The sequence below is a fragment of the Balaenoptera acutorostrata genome, chromosome 1, assembly GCF_949987535.1.
Source record: "Balaenoptera acutorostrata chromosome 1, mBalAcu1.1, whole genome shotgun sequence".
NCBI classification, from domain to species: Eukaryota; Metazoa; Chordata; class Mammalia; order Artiodactyla; family Balaenopteridae; genus Balaenoptera; species Balaenoptera acutorostrata.
In genome coordinates this window covers 140415459-140433323 of record NC_080064.1, presented here as the reverse complement: position 1 = coordinate 140433323, position 17865 = coordinate 140415459, and the positions used below count along the sequence as shown (strand labels likewise).

General features: G+C 45.8%; 1 protein-coding gene across 6 annotated transcripts in view; it reads right to left on the bottom strand.

Moving 5' to 3' along the window:
- The window catches only part of FAM163A (family with sequence similarity 163 member A), a 92063-nt gene extending 77363 nt beyond the window's left edge, over positions 1 to 14700 (bottom strand). For 2 of the 6 annotated variants that reach the window (XM_057535192.1, XM_057535186.1), the window contains exon 1: positions 14418 to 14499. The gene's annotated coding sequence lies outside the window, so the exon portion shown is untranslated. Of the gene's footprint in view, positions 1 to 14017; positions 14161 to 14417; positions 14507 to 14603 lie in introns of those variants that run through there. The other 4 variants (XM_007188213.2, XM_057535196.1, XM_057535209.1 and 1 more) reach the window with 4 other exon arrangements.
- Between the last annotated feature and the right edge of the window lie 3165 nt (positions 14701 to 17865).

The following is a 17865-nucleotide window of genomic DNA, read 5'->3' as shown; positions in this document are numbered from 1 at the left end:
TCCCTCTCCACCCTAAGGCCAGTCCCTCCACCTGCACGTTTGATGCTGTCCTCCCATCTTCTTAGAAACCTCACATTGTGAATTATCCTTCCTTTAACCTCTAACTTCTCCATTCAACTGGATCCTTTCCATTGGCATTTAAATGTGCTCAGCTGTCTCCCATTAAAACAATTAAACCACCCTATCTCTCTATCACAGCCAAACCTCTGGAAAGATTTATACACGTAGTGTCCATTTCCTCACTTTCCACTTTCTCCTCCACCGACTACAATCTGACTTTTGCCTATCACATCACTGAAGCTTTTGCTTAAATCACTTGTGATCTCCATGTTGCGAAAGCCAATGGACTTTTATTGGTCCTTGTTTTCACTGACCTCTCTCTTCTCTTCTTCAGGAAACCCTCTGCTCCTGGCTTTCATGAAGTTTTCGCCTCCTGGTTTTTCTCTTATCTCCCTGGATCATCCTTCTCTGGTTACTTTTCAGGCTCATCCTCCTCTACTTGAAGTTAGTGCCAGGCCTTCTCTTCTAAGCCCATCCTTGCTCCATAGGCAGCCTCATCCATGTCATGGCTTCAATTGCCCCTAGATGTTGATGACTTACAGAGGCATATTTCCTGCCCAGACTTCTCAAAACTCCTGCCTATATATCCACCTGCCCTCCTGATCTCCCCATTCAGATGGCTCAAAGGCTCCTCAAGTACAACATGGCTGAGGTTGAACTCATGATGTTTGCTCTAAAGTCTTGTTCTCCCTCATTATTTCCTGCCTCAGGGAATGGTACCACCATCTACCACACAAAGCTGGAAGCCTAGGACTTATCCTCAATACTTCCTTCTCAACTCTCACATCCAAGCCATCACTTCCTGTCCATTTTATCCTCTAAACCTCTCAAATCTGCCTACTTCTTTCCATCTCCACTATATACGTCCAAGCCTAAACAAGTGTCATCTTTCACCTGGACTCATTTCAAGTATCAAGTGAGTCTCCTAATAGGTCTCCCTGGATATACTCTTGACCACCTCAAATAGACTGTCCACACTATACAATAGCGTGATCTCTTTGAAATGGAAAATCTGACTATGTCACTCTCCTGCTTAAGTACTTCAGTGACTACCCACTGCTGTAGAATCAACATCAGATCCTTACTGTGGCTGATAAGACTCTGCATGTTCTAACTCCTTTCTACCTCTCCTGCTCATCTCGTGTGTTTCTCCCTCTCACTCTCTGCACCCGAGTCCACTGAGAGGCCTTTGGCATCTCAAAATGCCATGTTCCCTGTAGCCAGGGACCTTCCCCATTCCTGGAATATCCTCTCCCGGCTCCCAAAGTCCCCTCACCTCCTTCGCTCCTGCTCACTCTTCAGGTTTCAGCTCAGTCATCGCTCCCTCAGGATGACTTCCCAGGTGCTCCCTGGATGGCCCCAGACCTCCCATTAAACCCTCTTATAATGTACCATGTTCTCTACTTCAGAGCTTTTTTCACAGTGTCACTTTACATTTCCCTTGCGACAAATTTGTTTCCCGCAAGCGACTTCAAGCTCCATGAAGGCTGCAGCTTTGACTGTTTTGGTTTTGGTCCCCCTCAACATTGTATCCCCTGTGATACTCAATAAGTACTTGCTGACATCTTGAAAATGCGATCCTCACTTTTCAACCTGACTCTAACTAGCTTCTGGCCTCATTACTTCTCTGAAATTGCCCTTGTTAAAGTCAACAACCTTCAAACTGCCAAAACTGTACTCCTGTGGAGTCCTGATGTTCTACTAGCTGCACTGAGGGTTTCCTGCACTAAAATAGACACCTGGCAGTCTTTCCCCAATTCTTAGGGGAAAATATGAGCTGACAGATCATTCTCAATTTAAAGATTTTGTTTCAGAAAGTTTTCTTGATACGTGACACCTACTCTTCTATGTCTGTGGTAGAATCTGGCATAGGATGCTCTCTGATTTAGTTCAAAATTATAATTCATCCATTTTAATATATAAATATATCATGGTGTTCTCCAAAGAACACCATGATTCCCATGGGTTTCATGACACGAACAAGTGTTTGAGACTTACTGGCCAAATCCAAAGAAAAGTTTTTAGTTTTCTGATTTGTTCTCTTGGTGGTGTCTCGTACAATTTATCATATTGGTTATTCATAGCAACCAGCATTTTTTAAAAATTATTTTTAATATTATTTATTTATTTAAAAAATTTTTTTGCTGAGTTGGGTCTTCATTGCTGCACGCGGTCTTTCTCTAGTTGTGGCAAGCAGAGGCTCTAGGTGTGCGGGCTTCAGTAGTTGCGGCACATGGGCTCAGTAGTTGTGGCTTGTGGGCTCTAGAGCGCAGGCTCAGTAGTTGTGGCGCACGGGCTTAGTTGCTCCAAGGCATGTGGGATCTTCCCAGACCAGGGCTTGAACCCGCGTCCCCTGAATTGGCAGGCGGATTCTTAACCACTGCGCCACCAGGTAAGTCCCTAGCAACCAGCATTTATTGAGAAAATATTACGTTTTCCCATTGCCCTTTGCCCCTATTTTTACTATAGCATTTATCACCTTCTCCTGTGATCTCTTTCATGTACTGCAAGTTCCTGGAGGGTACAGGGACTGTGGCTTTTCCTTCTCTCCCTCTCCCTCTCCCTAGTGAGCCCAGCACGTGGCCCAGGCACATGGATCACGTTTGTTGAATGCAGGAATAAATGCATGAGTGAATAAAAGACCGAATAAAATAGGAAGACAAAACTTAAATCCTCAGCCTCAGTACTCTTCCTCCTATTCTCTGCTGCCTCCCAACTGGAAAACTCAGTGACACAGTGGTTTGATACAACAGAAACGTAGATTTTACATATGAAAATACCATCCACTGTTATTTTTAAAAGTAAAATGAATCCGATATAAACCTATTATAACTTTACAGGTCTAGTCCTTGTGAGCTTCACTTCTAATATCTAATCCATCATTAAGCCCTATTGATTTTACCACAAAAAAAAAAATCATAGTGACTGCCTACTTAATGGGGAGAGAAAGTTTTATTCTGTATCTAAAAATGCTATGTATTATGTCTGTAGCAGAAGCTGGGTAAATCATGACATTTTACTGATACAAGTATATCTTTAAACACTCCATATTCTATCATAACCCTGTGCCTTTGCCCAAGCTGTTCTCTTAGCCACCTCTGCCCTTTCTCCTGAGCTTGTCTATCAAAATCATACTTAATCTTCAAGGCTCAGTTCAAAAATCAGCTCCTCCAAAAATACCTTCATGATCTACCAGAATTACTGGGGCCAGCCTGATTCACTTTAGCCCCTCTGCATGTGACCGCACGTTGCCTGTACCTCTACTTGGCATTTACTTCTTTAGTCTGCAGAGTCCTGCTGATGTTATAACTGTTCCTCTCCCATACCGCCTTGCAGGCAACTCAAACCCAGGGACCAGGCCTTGCTCATCTTTCTGTCTTTCCAGTGCCTTGAACAATAGGCATTTTCTGAATTGAAGTGTGTTAGGCTGATCATCCACTACTAGTATGTATGTAAATATCATTTGTGTGTGCGTCATAAGGTGACTTTTTAAAAAATAGTTGTGGTATCTGGCTATCCCCCTTCTGGCTAGGTTCTGGCAGCCTTAGCTGAGAGCCCAGTCTAGCTTCTTGCTCTCACCCCTACTGGCAACAGAGCACACAGAAGGAGCAGCTGCCTGTGTGCTCCAGAATTTATTTGGAGAAAAATTCAAGCTGTTTTTTTTTGAAGTGAAATGGGAGTCAGAGGTGAGTGCTAGCCAGTGAGCTGCATGGAAGAAGAAAGGTTTGCAGTGAGCAAGGCTCTCAGTTCTCAGGCTGTTTTGTTTCAAACAGCAGACAGACTCCCAGCACAGACCTGGCATTCAGGGGCCACCCTGCTCATCTTCCTCCTTGGGGGCAGACATCGGGCCTCCCGAGCACATCCTCACAGCCCTCCACACCACTGGCGTCTGGACAACCCCTCCTCCCTCTGTCCCTGGGGAACATCACACTTGCAGTCCACTCAACCCAGCCCTAATGCACACACAGAGACAGAAGCAAGAAAGATGGAAATCCAAACCAAAAGCGCTGACTGCTTTGTCCCTGAACCATGCCTTATACAAACCTATCCAGCCTGCAAAGGTTCCAGCTCAGCCACATGCTGTTATAACCCAAACTGAGTATGCGAGCACCTCTGTGATGCCGCTGTGACTGTGCTGCAGGTTACTGTGCAGAGATCAGAAAAGTCATTGAAAGGAGAGCATAAAGGTGTCGTTGCTTGATGGCAAAGAGCCTGGGTTCTCACATGTACCTGATCAAGTGGTTAAATGAGATAATGTAGGCAGAGTGCTTAGCAGAGTAACGGGAACAGAGAAAGCTCCCAATGAAGGCTTCCTACCTAACAGTGCTGGAGGACCCCTTCTCGTGTGATTAAAAGCAAGTCTTTCTTCCACTGCTTCTGCTATTCAACAGCTGCCCTACCTGAAGGAGGGAAGGCAGTGCCTAATACCTGTCCCCATACCCTTCGTGCATCTGCTGGCTTCCAAGCTGCATGGGGGGTGAAAAACTGAACCGGGCATCTGTGCAGATGGGAAGCAGCCAAAGGGGCATCTAGGGACATACTGATTGATGCAGGTGACAACTGCATCAATAACCTACCTTCCTTCCTCCTCTGGGGCAATACAGCCCAAGAGACCCCAGAGCAATTTTCAAACCTTTTCTTTCAAGCGTATTGCCCTTCCTCTCCTTTCTGAGGCCCAAATGCAACACCAGAAATAGACCTTCTTCTGCCCTCTCTGATGCCCAACCACAGTGTTCCTCCTGCCCCCTTACTAGTGCTGTCCAGGCACTGACACTTTATTCTGTATAGGGAAACAGTAGGGCGGTAAAAAGAAGGATAGTGTCTATTTCTTCATGTTGTTTTCAAGATTGGAGGATCCTATCTTGCCTACCCAGCTCAGAGAGGCTAAAGACACCTCTCTCCCCAGCTTTCCAAGAAAACTTGCACAGTTAAATTTAAAGGAATTTTAGATGGTTCAGAGCCTATGAGCCCTGTGTGGTCTCACAGCCCTTTGGCTTTTATCCCAAAGGGAACCTCTCAAGCAACCTGAGGGGGAGTATTGCCCCACACTGTTCAGCTGGAGAAGAGCTTGAGGGAATATGTCAGACACAGGGCAAGGAAAGAGGGTTTTTTAAAAATAGTTAATGGGGGATAGCTTCAAGATGGCAGAGGAGTAAGACATGGGAGATTACCTTCCTCCCCACAAATACATCAGAAATACATCTACACGTGGAACTCCTCCTATAGAACACCTACTGAACGCTGGCAGAAGACCTCAGACTTCCCAAAAGGCAAGAAACTCCCCACGTACCTGGGTAGGGCAAAAGAAAAAAGGAAAAACAGAGACAAAAGAATAGGGATGGGACCTGCACCTCTGGGAGGGAGCTGTGAAGGAGGAAAAGCTTCCACACGCTAGGAAGCCCCTTCACCGGCAGAGACGGGGTGGGGGTGGGGAGAGCTTCAGAGCCACAGAGGAGAGCGCAGCAACAGGGGTGCAGAGGGCAAAGCGGAGAGATTCTCGCACAGAGGATCGGTGCCGACCAGCACTCACCAGCCTGAGAGGGTTGTCTGCTCAGATGCCAGGGCGGGCGGGGGCTGGGAGCTGAGGCTCGGGCTTCGGAGGTCAGATCCCAGGGAGAGGACTGGGGTTGGTGGCGTGAACACAGCCTGAAGGGGGCTAGTGCGCCACAGCTAGCCAGGAGGGAGTCTGGGGAAAAGTCTGGACCTGCCTAAGAGGCAAGAGACCATTGTTTCAGGGTGCATGAGGAGAGGGAATTCAGAGCACCACCTAAATGAACTCCAGAGATGGGCGCAAGCCGCAGCTATCAGTGCGGACCCCAGAGACGGGCATGAGACACTAAGGCTGCAGCCACCAATTAGCCTGTGTGCAAGCACAGGTCACTATCCACACCTCCCCTCCCGGGAGCCTGTGCAGCCCGCCACTGCCAGGGTCCTGTGATCCAGGGACAAGTTCAAGGGGAGAACACACGGCGCGCCTCAAGCTGTTGCAACGTCACGCCAGCCTCTGCCGCTGCAGGCTCACCCCGCATTCCGTACCCCTCCCTACCCCCGGCCTGAGTGAGCCAGAGCCCCCTGATCAGCTGCTACTTTAAGCCCATCCAGTCTGGGCAGGGAACAGATGCCCTCAGGCGACCAACACGCAGAGGCGGGGGCCAAATCCAAAGCTGAACCCCAGGAGCTGTTCGAACAAAGAAGAGAAAGGGAAACCTCTCCATGCAGCCTCAGGAGCAGTGGATTAAATCTCCACAATCAAACTGATGTACCCTGCATCTCTGGAATACCTGAATAGACAACAAATCATCCCAAAATTGAGGAGGTGGACTTTGGGATCAACTGTAGACTTGGGGTTTGCTTTCTGCATCTAATTTGCTTCTGGTTTTACGTTTATCTTAGTTTACTATTTAGAGCTTATTATCATTGGTAGATTTGTTTATTGACTTGGTTGCTCTCGTCCTTTTTCTTTAATATATATATATATATAGTTTTCCCTTTTTCTTCCTTTGTGAGTGTGTATGTGTATGCTTCTTTGTGTGATTTTGTCTGTATAGCTTTGCTTTTACAATTTGTCCTAGGGTTGTGTCTGTCCATCTTTTTTTTTAATATACTTTTTAGCGCTTGTTATCACTGGTGGATTTGTTCTTTGGTTTGGTTGCTCTTTCTTTCTTTATTTTTTTTAATTACTTTTTTATTTTTAATAATATTTTTTTAATTTTTTATTTCAATAACTTTATTTTATTTTTCTTTCTTTCTTTCTTTTTTCTCCCTTTTCTTCTGAGCTGGGTGACTGACAGAGTCTTGGTGCTCCAGCCGGGTGTCAGGCCTGAGCCTCTGAGGTGGGAAAGCCGCATTCAGGACATTAGACCACCAGAGACCTCCCGGCCCCATGTAATATCAAATGGCGAAAGCTCTCTCAGAGATCTCCATCTCAACACTAGGGCCCAACTCTACTCAACGACTAGCAAGCTACAGTGCTGGACACCCTATGCCAAACAACTAGCAGAATAGGAACACAACCCCACCCATTAGCAGAGAGGCTGCCTAAAATCATAATAAGGTCACAGACACCCCAAAACACACCACCAGACGTGGTCCTGCCCACCAGAAAGACATGATCCAGCCTCATCCACCAGAACACAGGCACCAGTCCCCTCCACCAGGAAGCCTACACAAGCCACTGAACCAACCTTACCCACTGGGGGCAGACACCAAAAACAACGGGAACTACGAACCTGCAGCTGGCAGAAAGGAGACTCCAAACACAGTAAATTAAGCAAAATGAGAAGACAAAGAAATACACAGCAGATGAAGGAGCAAGGTAAAAACCCACCAGACCAAACAAATGAAGAGGAAATAGGCAGTCTACCTGAAAAAGAATTCAGAGTAATGATAGTAAACATGATCGAAAATCTTGGAAATAGAATGGAGAAAATACAAGAAACCTTTAACAAGGAACTAGAAGAACTAAAGAGCAAACAAACAATGATGAACAACACAATAAATGAAATTAAAAATTCTCTAGAAGGAATCAATAGCAGAATAACTGAGGCAGAAAAACGGATAAATGACCTGGAAGATAAAATAGTGAAAATAACTACTGCAGAGCAGAATAAAGAAAAAAGATTGAAAAGAATTGAGGACAGTCTCAGAGACCTCTGGGACAACATTAAATGCACCAACATTCAAATTATAGGGGTCCCACAAGAAGAAGAGAAAAAGAAAGGGACTGAGAAAATATTTCAAGAGATTATAGTTGAAAACTTCCTTAATATGGGAAAGGAAATAGTCAGTCAAGTCCAGGAAGCGCAGAGAGTCCCATACAGGATACATCCAAGGAGAAACACACCAAGACACATATTAATCAAACTATCAAAAATTAAATACAAAGAAAAAATATTAAAAGCAACAACGGAAAAGCAACAAATAACATACAAGGGAATCCCCATAAGGTTAACAGCTTTCAGCAGAAACTCTGCAAGCCAGAAGGGAGTGGCAGGACATATTTAAAGTGATGAAAGGGAAAAACCTGCAACCAAGATTACTTTACCCAGCAAGGATCTCATTCAGATTCGACAGAGAAATTAAAACCTTTACAGACAAGCAAAAGTTAAGAGAATTCAGCACCACCAAACCAGCTTTACAACAAATCCTAAAGGAACTTCTCTAGGCAGGAAACACAAGAGAAGGAAAAGACCTACAATAACAAACCCAAAACAATTAAGAAAATGGTAACAGGAAATCACATATCAATAACTACCTTAAATGTAAATGGATTAAATGCTCCAACCAAAAGACACAGACTGGCTGAATGGATACAAAAACAAGACCCGTATATATGCTGTCTACAAGAGACCCACTTCAGACTTAGGGACACGTACAGACTGAAAGTGAGGGGATGGAGAAAGATATTCCATGCAAATGGAAATCAAAAGAAAGCTGGAGTAGCGATTCTCATAACAGACAAAATAGACTTTAAAATAAAGACTATTACAAGAGACAAAGAAGGACACTACATAATGATCAAGGGATCAATCCAAGAAGAAGATATAACAATTGTAAATATTTATGCACCCAACATAGGAGCACCTCAAAACATAAGGCAAATGCTAACAGCCATAAAAGGGGAAATCGACAGTAACATAATCATAGTAGGGGACTTTAACACCCCACTTTCACCAACGGACAGATCAACCAAAATGAAAATAAATAAGGAAACACAAGCTTTAAATGATACATTAAACAAGATGGACTTATTTGATATTTATAGGACATTCCATCCAAAAACAACAGAATACACTTTCTTCTTAAGTGCTCATGGAACATTCTTCAGAATAGATCATATCTTGGGTCACAAATCAAGCCTTGGTAAATTTAAGAAAACTGAAATCGTATCAAGCATCTTTTCCAACCACAACGCTATGAGACTAGATATCAATTACAGGAAAAAATCTGTAAAAAATACAAACACATGGAGGCTACACAATACACTACTTAATAACGAAGTGATCACTGAAGAAATCAAAGGGGAAATCAAAAAATACCTAGAAACAAATGACAATGAAAACACGATGACCCAAAGCCTATGGGATGCAGCAAAAGCGTTTCTAAGAGGGAAGTTTATAGCAATACAATCCTACCTCAAGAAACAAGAAACATCTCAAATAAACAACCGAACCTTACATCCAAAGTAATTAGAGAAAAAAGAACAAAAAACCCCCAAAGTTAGCAGAAGGAAAGAAATCATAAAGGTCAGATCAGAAATAAATGAAAAAGAATTGAAGGAAACCATAGCTAAGATCAATAAAACTAAAAGCTGGTTCTTTGAGAAGATTAAAAAAAAATTGATACACCATTAGCCAGACTCATCAAGAAAAAAAGGGAGAAGACTCAAATCAACAGAATTAGAAATGAAAAAGAAGTAGCAACTGACACTGCAGAAATACAAAGGATCATGAGAGATTACTACAAGCAACTATATGCCAATAAAATGGACAACCTGGAAGAAATGGACAATTTCTTAGAAAAGCACAACTTCCTGAGACTGAACCAGGAAGAAATAGAAAATATAAACAGACCAATCACAAGCACTGAAATTGAAACTGTGATTAAAAGTCTTCCAACAAACAAAAGCCCAGGACCAGATGGCTTCACAGTCGAATTCTATCAAACATTTAGAGCAGAGCTAACACCTATCTTTCTCAAACTCTTCCAAAATATAGCAGAGGGAGGAACACTCCCAAAGTCATTCTACAAGGCCACCATCACCCTGATACCAAAACCAGACAAAGATGTCACAAAAAAAGAAAACTACAGGGCTTCCCTGGTGGCGCAGTGGTTGAGAATCTGCCTGCCAATGCAGGGGACACGGGTTCGAGCCCTGGTCTGGGAAGGTCCCACATGCCGCGGAGCAACTGGGCCCGTGAGCCACAACTACTGAGCCTGCGCGTCTGGAGCCTGTGCTCCGCAACAAGAGAGGCCGCGATAGTAAGAGGCCCGCGCACCGCGATGAAGAGTGGCCCCTGCTTGCCGCAACTACAGAAAGCCCTCGCACAGAAACGAAGACCCAACACAGCCAAAAATAAATAAATAATAAATAAAAAAGAAAACTACAGGCCAATATCACTGATGAACATAGATGCAAAAATCCTCAACAAAATACTAGCAAACAGAATCCAACAGCACATTAAAAGGATCATACACCATGATCAAGTGGGGTTTATCCCAGGAAGGCAAGGATTCTTCAATATATGCAAATCAATCCAAGTGATAAACCATATTAAGAAATTGAAGGAGAAAAACCATATGATCATCTCAATAGATGCAAAAAAAGCTTTCGACAAAATTCAACACCCATTTATGATAAAAACTCTCCAGAAAGTAGGCACAGAGGGAACTTACAGTCCTCTCTTAAACAGTCATGTACCACAATGTTCATTGCAGCTCTATTTACAAAAGCCAGGACATGAAAGCAACCTAAGTGTCCACCGACAGATGAGTGGATAAAGAAGATGTGGCACATATATACAATGGAATATTACTCTGTCCTGCAGAGTGAAGTAAGTCAGAAATAGAAAAACAAATACCGTATGCTAACACGTATATATGGAATCTAAAAAAAAAAAAAAAGGTTCTGAAGAACCTAGGGGCAGGACAGGAATAAAGACACAGACGTAAAGAATGGACTTGATAACACAGGGAGGGGGAAGGGTAAGCTGAGACGAAGTGAGAGAGTGGCATGGACATATATACACTACCAAATGTAAAATAGATAGCTAGTGGGAAGCAGCCGCATAGCACGGGGAGATCAGCTCGGTGCTTTGTGACCACCTAGAGGGGTAGGATAGGGAGGAGGGTGGGAGGGAGACACAAGAGGGAGGAGCTATGGGGATATATGTTTATGTATAGCTGATTCACTCTGTTATACAGCAGAAACTAACACACCATCGTAAAGCAATTATACTCCAATAAAGATGTTAAGAAATGTACAAAAGAGTTTACAGGTCCACTCTCCCTGGAGGCAACAGGTATTATTAGGTTTGTGTATATGGTTATGCAAATGCAAGCAAATATCTTGGACCGCCCCTTCTTCCTCCTCTTTTATAGCAGGAAGAGTAGCATATTATAAACACCCTATGCATGTTTTCCACTCAGCCCTATATCTTGAAAACTGTCATATATCAGTTATATAGTAAGCTTCCTAAATCTTTTTTTATGGATGAACAGAACAGTATTCAACTATCTGGAAGTACCACAAGTCCCCCTTTGGTGAGCATGTAGGTTGTTCTTTCATAGTTCAAACAATGCTATAATATACACATGTCTTTGTGGCCACATGCAAGAACAATGGCAAATCAGATTCCTAAAAATGAAATCACTGAGTCAGATGGCATGGGCATTTCTAATTTTGATATACTTTTCTAAAATGCTCTCCAAAGGAGTTGTACCAGTTTACTCTCCAACCAGCAATATATGAAACTGCCTATTTTTCCAGAACCTCATCAACAGTTTATCAATCTTTTTGATGTTTACTAACTGAAAGGTAAATAAATACGTCACTGCAGCTTACACTTCACATATTAAAGAAATTAATCCATTGTGTATGAATTAAATGCCTGAGTCTTACTGGGAAAAAAGAGCATCCAGTTTTACTAGGCCAGCACTTTCTCTGAAATCTAATGGGGTCACAAACATCCCTCGGACCTACAAATAACAGTCTTTATTCACAGTGTTCTAGATTTTCAGCTACCACATGTGTGTCTATTCTTAGTAGGAGAAGAGTTGTGCTGTGGAAGGAGCAGAGACTTTGGAATCAGACAGACCTGGGTTCCAGGCACAGCTTTGCTACTGACTAGCTTTATGATCTTAGCAAATTACTTAACCTTTCCCAAACTCAGTCTCCTCACATGAAATATGGGGATCATAATACTGATTTTGCAAAGCTTTATCTCTGGTACATAGAAGGTACTTAACAAATAGTAGCAGCTTTCATTAGTGTTAATAATCATCAGGCCAGATTCTAAACCTCAGGGCACTTTTCACAACTGACAGGACCTGGAACAGCCCAGCCAGGGCCGAATGGCTCTTTTGTTAAGTGGCCACCCAGAGGATTCCCAACTCCTCCTTGAAGTCACCACACCCTCCTTCCAAAGTTAGCAGGAGAGCTCACTAAAATCCCACCCAAAGCCTCTGGGTTAGGGGTGGGCTGTTTCTGTGCCAGCCTCCGCTGCTGCCAGATGATGTTTGTATTCAGACTAAGGGCACTCTGGTCTAAGCAGAGCTCATTTCCAATTTCAGATGGGCAAGTCAGAGGCAAAACAGAGATCCTTGGGCAAAACGTGAAGGACTTGCTCTCATCGGCACCAGAGCCCATCTTTCCTTTCCCAAGCACTATTTTTGATGAGGTCACTAAATGCAGATTTCTAGTTTTGGCAGGAATGCCAGTGGTGCTAGGGCTTCTATCTAGGCATGTAACACTCCCTCCTCCCAAAGAACTTGAGGCTTTTCCCATTTACACATGGTCCTGTCTCATTTCATCCCCAAGGATGGCAGAAATTATGATAGTGAGGGAGGGCGCTGCTGCTGATCGAATGCCCTGGCTGAACCTCAGGAAGCCATATTTCAGTTCCTCCCTGCGTGCCAACACGACCCCCATCTCTATATTCTATATGCGGGTTTGGATCCTCTCAGGCACAGGATCTGGAACCTCCTGGGAGAGGTCTGAGAAATTATAATTGCTTTCAGAGAATGTTCCTTTGCTCTTTCTTCCCCTTGGTCCACCTCTGCCAGTTTGAAGGAAACGGGCAAGATCTGAACATAATTTCAAGTACTTCATTATTACAGAAAGAAAGTGGCCTTTTCCCCCCGCAAGACTCCAGATCTCAGCCAACCGCAGGCAAAGTGAACATGCAGGATCTGAAGTCCCCCATCGTTAGTCCCTCACAAGGTATAAAACGTGGGTCTGCCTCAGACACGGGCGGGCCGGGCAGGGCACAGATACCAGACTGCGTAGACGTCGACCCCTGCCAGTTACACGGCTGCCTCCTCAGAATCGGACCCCTAGGCCTGCCGGTGAGAACCACCCTCCCCGCAACCGGGGTCCTCCAGCCAGGCCGCAAGCGTGACCTGGGGCTAGGGGAGGGTCCGCAGCTGGGCAGACTGGAAAGGACGAGAGAAAGTGCCTTAACTGACTGCGGGGCCCCAGTCTGCGGGTTGGCTACGTCCCCGCCCCCATCAAACTAGTTAGAGCGAACTTCCAGGGCCCCACAATTCCACCAGAGGAAAGCAATGCCCACGTGAGACACAAGAACACGGGTGGTGTAAATAGCCCAGGGCCACTGACAGAGAAGACAACTCTCCACCCCTGCCCTCCTTCGCTGCCTTCGGAGGCGCAGAGCAGCGAGGAAGCCCCCCTGCAGGCGGTCTCCCGGGCGCCGCGCTGGGCACTCCACCCGCCCATCCCAGCCAGACTCCGAGTGAAGGGGACTCGAGCAGCAGAATGCGGGTTTCACCCCAACACTGCTTTCCGCTCACCTCCCGATCTCTCTACCCCGGCCAAACCCTCCTCCGGGCCGCTGAGCGGAGCTTCGATGTGGCCGGCGCCTCGAGACAAGCCCGCCGCGCCCGCCCGTCAGCGCACGGCCCTGGGGGATGGGGTGCGGGACGCCCGCCCCGGGGCCTCAGGAGGAAGCGGCCAGCGGCCCAGGTGAGAGTCCGGTTTCTCTGTCCCTGAGGCAGACGGTCAGCCCACGGCGGTCCTGGACCTGAGAGGCCGACCCGGCGCCGCGAACGCACCTCCGCCCGCCTTATTTTGTAAAACTTCAGGAAAACCACCAGCACACCCAGCCCAGATTGCAAGGCTGGCCCGGGGGCGCCCGCGCGCTCGGATCCACCCCGCCGCACAGTCCGACCGCTCCCACCCACCCCGGGTCAGCAGCCCCGGCCCGGCGCCCCGCTCACTCACTCGCGCCCGGCCAGCCCTTGCAGCCCGCCGTGTCGCGGGCCCGGGCAGCCGCATGGTCCCCGGGAGCTCGCGGGCGCCGAGGCGCAGCAGCCGCGTCCGTGTGGGGTCCCGCCGGGCGGAAGGCGCCGGGGAGCAGGTCGGCAACGCGGGGCTGAGGCGGCGGCAGCAGCAGCAGCAGCAGCGGTGCGGCCGGGGGCAGGGACCCGGCAAGGCCCGCCCCGGGGCGGGGACGGCGCGACCCGCGGCCTGGCCTTAAGGCCCAAGACGTCCACCCTCACCCCCTCGGAGCGAACGGCTCGGGGGCCGAGCAGGAGAGGCGAGCGCGGACCCAGAGCCAGCCGGGCACAGCCACGGCCAAGATAGGGGTGGGCAGAGGGCGGCGGCCCCGGGGAGCGCTTACCCGGCTGCAGAGGCGCCCTCGAAAGTACACGCTGGCCCGACACATCCCCGCGCGAAGGCAGGGGCCCCGCGAGGTCCTCGGCCCGCCCCCGCCCCCGCTCCGCCCCCGCCGCTCCCTTCCCCTCCCCTCCTCTCCCCTCCCCCTCCTTCTGGGAACCTCGGCGCGGAGCAGCGCCTTACACATTACCTCAGCTGAGCGGCTCAGCTCCGGCGGCGACTCCCGCGTTCGGTTCCCACGGGGTCTGCGCGCGTCCTTCCGGGCGCCCCTGGTTGGGGAGGCCCGCGTGAGGCTCCTCCACCCTCCCCGGCGCTCAGAGGACTGGCTTTGCACCGAGCCGAGAACCTCATCGCCCCTCCAGGTGCCGGGGCTGGGGGCAGGTGCCGAGCGTCCTGATTGGCGCTGGCCCCAGTCCTGGGAGAATGCCCTGCGAGAGAGGCTGCCTGCTCCAGGGCGAAGTGCAGGCTGTTGCCTTCCAAAGAGGCTTCCCTTAGCTCCACTGCCTTTTTGCCTAAAAAATGTAAACTTGGAGTCGAGCGCCCTAGGAACGCTCGCGCGGGGGACTTGGCGTGCTACATACAGACTGGGTCCAGCACGGAAGCTCCCAGGAGAATGAGAGTCTTAAGGACCAGGGTGTGTCGCTATCCACTGGACGTTGCCTTGAGAGCCGCCTGAAAGGCTCATCTGTTTTCCTGTTTCCGGCCCGCAGTGGTCCCTGTAAGTCCAGTGACACCTGATGTTCCCGCCGTCGAAGGGTACCCGGTCCTCGTGGCGGGGCAGGGAGTCAGTGTAAGATCAGAGTTGTGATGGCAAAATCTGGCAGGAAAAAGCAGGAAAGAAGCAATGCTCTTCCCCACCCCACAACACAAGAAGACAACGTTAACGGTGCTCTAGGTTTCTTGTTAAATCATCCTCTTGTAAAGTTTTTTTAAAGTTTTTAAAGTTGCTTATGTGCTGTACCCAAAAAAATAGTTCTGACATCAGTAGTTCAGAAGATCTGCTCGAAAAACTTGACAGGATGAGGTGGAAACTCATCTTTCTGTGACTTTCTAGCACTTCCAAACTTTTGGAACTTTTACCTGTTTTGGCCTGTTTATCTTTCTCCTGACCCTGCTCTCCAGTCTTGGTTGGACTGACGACTGGGGAGGAGGGAGGGATGGAGTCATCCAGGTTAATGCTCAAGGAGGGAGGGTTCTCCTCCACATCAAATGTTTTCCTCTTCATACCCCGGATAGTCTGGAGGATTCAAAGCAAAGGTGAATGAAGTATCGATTTGAAAAACAAACAAACAAACAACAACAACAACAACAAAACCTGAAAAACCATAGTCCCTCAGCTCAGGTCCTAGTTGTAAAGGAAGGGAGTAAGAAATTTAGTACTTGGAGCAAACTTTATTATTCCTAAAGCACTTAAAAAAAAAAACCCATCCATAGGCACACCTAATCATGCCAGCAGGTTTGCCATTCCCTCAAGACTCCACTTTTTTTCCCTCTCTCTCTTCACAAGTTTTAAATTTTGACCTCAGATTTTCCTGTGCTGCCTTTTCTCACACAAAACCTCACACCTACATTCTTCCCTCCTCATTTCTTCTTGAAGACAAGGCAGTGAAATATGAAGAGATACGTTATTTTGTTATAAACAGTTATACACAGAGAAAATGAAGACAACATACAGCCTAAGAAATCATGATTTACTAAACCTTGTAATAACCACCCAGCTCATTGCCATCAACCCAGATCCCATTCCCTTTCATAAGTCCTTCCCACTAAAGCAACAACTATCCTAACTTTATGGTAATTATTTCCTTATACATCTTTATAGTTTAATCATCTTGTTATACATCTCTAAACGCTATAGTTTTTGAACTTTCTGTAAATGGAGTAGTGTAGCATGAATATATTGTTGTATGTCTGGCCTCTTCTTTCACTTGGTTATGTTTATGAGGTCATCTATTTTTGTTGCATGTAGTTGTAGTTGGGGTTATTACAAATAATATTGCTAATAACATTCTTGTATATACATATATTTCCTGGTGTGCAAGGGCAAGCTCTTCTTTAGTGTATATACCTTGGAGGGAAATTGCTAAGCTATAGGGTATACTTATATTTAACTTTATCAGATATTGCCAGATTGTTCTCCAAAGTGGTCATAAAGTTTACACTCCCACCAGAGATGTATGATAGTTCCACCTGTTCCACATCCTTTCCAAAACATAATATTGTTAGACTTCTTAATTTTTGTCAATCTGATGGCTGTGGAATGGTATCAAAATTGTGATCTTCTTTTTATATCCCTAATGACTAATGAGGTTGTGCACTTTTACATGTGTTTATAGGCTAATCGAATTTTCTGTTTTGTGAAACGCCTCTTCAGATCTTTACTCACCAGAAGAATCCCTCAGGTTTCCCTTTTATAGCCACACCTGCTTCCCCTTGGCACCCCTTCCCATCCCTAACCCCTGGAAACCACTTGTCTATCATTTCTAAAATTGTGTAATTTCAAAAATGTTATACAAATGAAATCATACAGTGTATAACCTTTTGGATTTTTTTCCTACTCAGCATAATTCTTTGGAGATTCATCCAGGTTTATTTATTGGGTGGTATGGATGTACCATGGCTTGCTTAACTATCCATTCACCCATTGAGAGACCACTGGGGTTTTTTTCCCCAGTTTTGAGAGATTATGAATAAGCTGCTGTAAACATTCATGTACAGGTTTTTGTGTAAATGTTAAGTTTTCATATTGCTGACATAAATACCCAGGAGAGCAATCACTAGATTGTGTGGTAGTTGCATGCTTAGTTTTTTAAGAGACTGCCAACTTGTTTTGCAGAGTAGCTGTACCATTTTTCCACTCCACTAGCAATGTATAAGTGATCCCATTTCTCCACGTCCTTGCCAACTTTTGGTGTTGTCGCGGTTTTTAAGATTTTAGCCATTTTGATAGATCTGTAATGATAGCTCATGGTGGTTTTAATTTACATTCCCCTAGTGGCTAATGATGTTGAACATCTTTTCACATACTTATATGCCATCTATATTTCCATCTATATGTTCTCTTTGGTGAAATATCTGTTTATATCTTTTGGCCATTTTCTAAATGGATTGTTTATTTTTTTACTGTTGAGTTTTGAGAGTTCTTTATATATTCTAGTTCCTAGTCCTTTTGTGCATGTGTGGTTTGAAAATATTTTCCCCAGTCTGTAGCTTGTCTTTTCATCCTCTTTACATGAATACTTCTTTTCTTCCTTTGCAGAGGAAGTTTTAAATTTTGATAAGGTCTGATTTTTCAGTTTTTCCTATTATGGGTCTTGATTACTGTAGCTATATAATAAATCTTGTAATTGGGCAGACTGATTCTGCCCACATTATTCTTCCTATTCAAAATCATTTTAGATCTTCTAGTTCCTTTGACTTTCCATTTAAACTTTAGAATAATCTTCTCTATA